The sequence below is a fragment of the Gossypium arboreum genome, unplaced genomic scaffold, assembly GCF_025698485.1.
Source record: "Gossypium arboreum isolate Shixiya-1 unplaced genomic scaffold, ASM2569848v2 Contig00194, whole genome shotgun sequence".
NCBI classification, from domain to species: Eukaryota; Viridiplantae; Streptophyta; class Magnoliopsida; order Malvales; family Malvaceae; genus Gossypium; species Gossypium arboreum.
The window spans coordinates 129,390-135,743 of NW_026440313.1; the positions used below are offsets into that span (position 1 = coordinate 129,390).

The 6,354-nt window shown below is 37.6% G+C and overlaps 1 non-coding gene across 1 annotated transcript; it reads right to left on the reverse strand.

Moving 5' to 3' along the window:
- Positions 1-3,563: 3,563 nt before the first annotated feature.
- Positions 3,564-3,670, reverse strand: LOC128288291 (small nucleolar RNA R71). Its single transcript, XR_008278727.1, has one exon. It is a non-coding gene; the product is annotated as a small nucleolar RNA R71 (small nucleolar RNA).
- Positions 3,671-6,354: the final 2,684 nt, after the last annotated feature.

The following is a 6,354-nucleotide window of genomic DNA, read 5'->3' on the forward strand; positions in this document are numbered from 1 at the left end:
CAAAAGTGTAATTTGCCCATTTATGTGGTTTTGGATGAATTTGATTGAATATTTGATTAAATAAGTTTAATTATATTAATTTAGATCAAGAAATCAAAAGATAGATCAAATTCACTGGAGGATGGGGAGATTCATTCACAGATGCCTTGCCCCTAGAGCCCTACCATGGAAGAAAGATACGAGAAAATCAGATTTGGATTGGGGGAAATCTACAGTTGTTGAATAGTCGACCCGGTCTGTTCGTCTTCGTACGAGGTAAGTACATAAGTAAATAAATATCGTTAGATTTGATTGTATATATATCTTATTTGTGCCAAATTGAATTTTCACTTGTATATGTATATTTAAGCCAAATTTGTATAAATATGGGAGAAGTATTTAAGAGCCTGAATTGATCGAGTTACGACGTCCAAAATGTAACACCCCAACCCTGGCCTGGATGTTATGGTCGTATTCGGCGTGTCACATTGAAGTGTTTTAGCGAAAACTGTGTTTTCATTGAAAACCCTTCCTAAAATAAATGAAAATCTTAATTATAAAAAAAAAAAACTCTTTTCAATCACTTGTTCAAAACATATGATTTGATGAAAAAAAGTCACTATAAAAATTTAGTTGCGGAAACGTAGAAAAGACATACAATAGTTTAAGAAACCATGTTCAACTTCTTATAATTACATCACATAAAAATAATAATCCAAATAATAACAAAAATGGAAGGCCTTATTACAATCCAGTCTGCAATCACCTAATAATAAGAGACTTATATGCTTTAAAATGAAAAAAAAAAAACAAGTCAAAATTGTCTTGCTAGCTGGCTACCCAGTGTTCCTCCAAACATCGAACCTCCTACTGAGCATCACCTGAAAATAAAATAAAAGAGGGGGTGAGTTTTCGCAAACTCAGTGTGTACAACCCTCAACGAAAAACAGCATTCAAAAATCATCGTACATCAAACATGCAATGCAATCCCATCCAAATAATCCGTCAGCTACACACCAGCTCCGTCGTACATCAAACATGCAATGCAATCCCATCCAAATGACCCGAAAGTTAGTGGTGAAGAAAAACACGATTTTGGGACCTCATTTCGTGAACTGAACCTATAAATATTTTTATTTAATATTTTCAGAGTTATATTATAGGTGAATTAAATTTTGGATAGGTAATTTTATAGAATTAGTGATTAAATAAGGTAATGGGACTAAATTGTAAAAGCTGTAAAAGTTTAATTGCTAAGAAATATTTAATTAGAACTTAGATAAGGGACTTAAGTTACAATTATACCATTATATAAATGAAAGTGGATGGTGGTTGATGGTTAAATGATGATTAATATATTTGAATCTTTATTAAATTAAGATAAAAAGACAAAATAAAGTTTAATAAACAATGAAATAAAGCTTGTAGTGTAATGATAAATGCAAAATTATACATATTTTTACCCCAAATACCTAGCATATTTATGGATGTTTATTACTAGAATTATGGATTTTGGTGCTCTTAATCCAGTTATTTCATGTTTTGTACTTAGGAGAGCACCAAGAGTCAAAAGGAGCCAAAAACAAGTCAAAAAGGGACAAAAAGGACCAAATCGAGAAGATGACACGGCCTAAGCCTTGCCACACGGGCAGCTCACACGCCTGTGTCTTTCGAGGGTTTCGACCAAGGCTTTCACGATTAACACAGCCTGGCCATTGACCCACACGGTCGTGTGCAATTTAACGGACGAACACAGCCGGGCAATCATGTCACACGTTCGTGGCACACGGGCGTGTCCCTTTTTCAAAAAGTTGTATTTTACATGGAAAAGGATACTTAGGGAGGAAGAAAGCCAATCTAAAGCCTATATAAACACCCTAAGTATGACTTAGAAAGGGGTCGTTCTATCCAAAACTTTTCTGGAATACAGAATCACACGCATGGAATTACCTGAAGAAAGCCAGATGGTCCATCCCAAAGCCGGAGCTACTCCAAGACTGAAGATCTCTCTCAGAATTCCTTCAGGGGTTTTAGAGTTTTTTTTATGTTTTGTTATTTTCATAGTTTTCATATGTACTCTTATTTTATTATGAACTAAACCCCTTAGATACCTAAGGGGGTTGAAACCTATGATAGATCTTATTGTTATTATCTGAACTGTATGATAAATACTTGATTTGTTCATAATTATGTGTTTTTAATGCTTGAGTTAATATTCTGGGTATTAATTCATGATTTGATGTGCTTATGCAGAGGAGCAAAAGTCCCTGTCCAAGAGTAGATTTGGCATAATTCAGTGGAGTTGATCGAATGCCTAGAAATAGGGTTACGAGATTTTGTCGGATTAGGGTGAAACCTAATATGGGAGTCCATAGATTGATTTACTGCTTCCCTAGGGTTTTAATTAAGAAAGAGATTTCGATTAATTCAACTGAGGGTTAGACGTTATTAGTCTCGAAAGAGATAATAATATAGGTTAGGGAGTCTTACAGATCAAGTCAAGTGAATAAATCGTCTGGTTTAGAGTCAGATAACGAGTGAAATCTAGGTGGATTCCTCATTGGGTGTCATCTTTATCAATTACTTTTCTTCAAGCCCTTTTCCAAATTGTCTCTTTGCTTTAGTTTAATTAGTTAATTAAGTTTAGTTAATTAGTTTAATAAACAACCCCTCCTTATTTCTAGGTTAAATAATAAAAAGATAGTTATCACTAGTACTTTTGGTTCCCTTGGGTACGATATCCCGGTCTTGCCATTACTATACTATTGTTCGATAGGTGCGCTTGCCTTTTCGCCGTGATAATAGTTAGTTTAGGTTTGATCTTCATTATAAATATTTATTACTTGTGACGAATCACGTGATCAAGTTTTGGCGCCGTTGCCGGGGAATTAAAATATTAGGAACGCTCAATTTTTATTACTTTAGCCATTTATTTTTCTTGCAATTTAATTTAATTTAATTATTATTGTTTATTAATTTACTTTTTTCTTTCTCTTGGCAGGTTTTTATAGTTTATGACTAGAAGAAACCCGTCGGGACCATTACTTTTTGATGAAGAAATCAATCGTACAGTTCATAGAAATCAAAGAGAAATAAGGTGCAGCTTACGATACACGGAGAATGAGTAAGAAGATGATACTCAACTCCTAACCAACGAGATGGCTAAAAACCAAGGCAATCAGCTATCTCCTACAATTGCGGCTAATCAAAATCCTGCTCCACGCACTATGTATGATTATGCTAAACCTTCTTTAACAGGAACTGAGTCTAGCATAGTTAGACCGGCTGTAGCTACAAATACTTTTGAACTGAAACCTAACACAATTCAAATGATACAACAGTTTGTTCAGTTTGGTGGTTTGCAAGATGAAGATCCCAACGCTCACTTAGTAAATTTTCTAGAATTTTGCGATATACTTAAAATCAATGGCATTTCTGATGATGTCATTCGTCTTCGGTTATTTCCCTTTTCACTGAGAAACAAAGCTAAACAGTGGTTGAACTCGTTACCACGAGGGTCTATTACTTGGGAACAAATGACCGAGAAATTTTTTCTAAAATATTTTCCGCCGGCTAAAATGGCTAAATTACGTAATGATATCTCTTCTTTTGTGCAGATGAATTTTGAAACACTTTACGATGAATGGGAGAGATACAAGGACTTACTGAGAAGGTGCCCTCACCATGGGTTATTGCTTTGGCTGCAAGTACAAACATTCCACAATGGTCTGAATCCCTCGACTCGGCAAATGCTTAACGCAGCTGCTAGCGAAACCATCAACAACAAAACACCTGAAGAGGCTTATGAATTCATTGAAGAAATGTCACTGAATAACTATCAGTGGCAAGTCATGAGGACTAAGCCCACAAAACAGCTGGCGTTTATAACGTCGACTCATTTACTATGCTGTCAAATCAGCTAGAACTTCCCATTAAAAAGATTTATGGTTTACTTGGCTCTATGCAGGTACATCCAGTAATGAGGTATGACTCAAGCGGAGGAGGTGTACATACAGAATATCAATCCTTCAATCCCACAAACAAAGAGGAACAAGTCAACTATATGGGTAATAATAACTTTAGATCTCAAAATAACCCATACAGTAATACTTATAATGTAGGTTGGAGGAACCACCCAAATTTTTCCTGGGGTGGTCAAGGAAATGAAAAGCCACAAAATCCTCAGGGTTTTCAACAGCCACCTTATCAACAAGAGAAGAAACCGAACCTTGAGGAGATGCTCTCAAAATTCATATCAATGTTAGAAACCCGTTTCCAAAATATCGGGACAACACTTAAAAATCAACAATCATCGATCCAAGGACTCGAAACTCAGATAGGCCAGCTTTCCAAACTGATCTCCGAATGACCACAAGGTAGTTTGCCAAGTAATACTGAACCTAACCCAAGGGAACAACTCAACGCAATTAATACTCAAGATGACGAAGGAGTCGTTGAGCCTGAACCAGAACCGAGGCAAGAAACTGTGGTAAGCAAAGGGAGAGATAAGGTAGGTCAAAATACAAACAAACCAGTGACTGTTGAATACAGAACTTCGTGTGCCATACCCTAACGCGATAAGGAAAGACCACTCAGACGAACAATTCGGTAAATTCCTTAAACTTTTAAAAAAATTACATATTAACTTCCTGTTTATTGAAGCTTTGTCGCAGATGCCAAATGCAATAAAATTTTTAAAAAATCTTTTAGTAAATAAGCAGAAGTTGGACGAAGCGTCACATGTGGATCTAAATGCAGTCTGCTCAGCTATTCTATAGAATAACCTACCCCACATATTGAAAGATCCAAGGAGTTTTACAATTTCTTGCTTAATTGGTAGTTTAGATATACGTCATGCATTAGCTGATTTAGGGGCTAGTATTAACGTAATGCCTTACAAAATGTTTAAGCAACTAGGTCTTGGGAAACCTAAACAAACTAGGATGAACATTCAATTGGCAGATAAAATTATAAGATTTCCTAGGGGTATTATTGAAGATGTACTAATAAAAGTAGATAAGTTCATATTCCCCGTTGATTTCGTTGTTCTAGACATAGAGGAGGATAATAGCACCCCTTTGATTTTAGGAAGGCCCTTTTTAGCAACTGCTAAAAAAATTATTGATGTTGGCATAGGTGAGCTTATACTTCTTGTGGAAGGTGAAACAATCACCCTTCAAGCTCGTAATTCTGTCACCACATCAAACATTGAAGGTAATAGTCCACACCAATCTACTAAAACTGACAATATGACTTTGCAGAAATTAAGCTTCAAAGAAGTTCACGAGCCATGTTCCAAAAATGATAGAGGACACATTCATGAAGAACGAAGGCTACGGATAGAGGAGCTAGACGAATGGCGAGAACACAAATCGAGAACACATGATAAACCAAAACTACGTCAAAACAAGGCCGATACCTCTCCTAATCAGCTTAAGGTTGGCGATGAAGTCTTACAAGATGCTGCAGATCCCCACATTGTCACTACCACACTGAATGAGGAAATCCCTCTTACGGTACTCAGTATTTTTCCATTTGGTATGGTAGAGGTGAGTCACCCCAAGTTCGACACTTTTAAGGTAAACAACACCTAATTAAAACCCAATTTTGATGAGATTGATAGCAGGAATGAGGAGTATAAACTCTTCGAACCACCCTGACCATTCACCGGAGAGGTAAGTCGAGCTTAGACTATAAATAAGCGCTTCTCAATAGGCAACCCGAGAACTAACATATTCTGATTTCTTTATTTTCAATTTCTAACACTTTAAATCATTAACTTTATCTTTGAATTGCAAAGTTTCTCAGCACACACGGCCAGGCACACAGGCGTGCCTAAGGCCGTGGCCAAGCAGGGGAATAAACACAGCCATGTGATACGGCCGTGTGGAAGCAAGACATGATTTCCCCAAAACACGGGATGCGATAAATCCCCACGGTCATGCGACATGGCCATGGGTGAACTTGATAGGTGAACATGGGCGTGGGAATAGAAAAACACCGGCGTGCCAGTGGTAAGGCTCGATTCTGTTTCTTCAACACGGGCGTGAGACACGCTCGTGCCTATAAGCTGTGGACAACAATACACGGGAGTGGTACCTTAACACATGGGCGTGGGAGAAGCAAACAAAGCTAGGCACGACTGTGCGATATGGTCGTGGGCCACATACGCCTAAGACACACAGGCGTGGGATAGGAGGTGGGCACGACCTAAATTGCAAAATTCAAAAAACACAGGCTCACCTTCAGAGTACACGGGTGTGGCCCTGGGCCGTGTGGCTTCCCCCTATATAAGCAAACCACTATTCATTTTCTTCTTCCTTCCAAAAACCTAGCCAAAATCTCCCCTTCCCCACTCCCTAATCCCTATTCCGG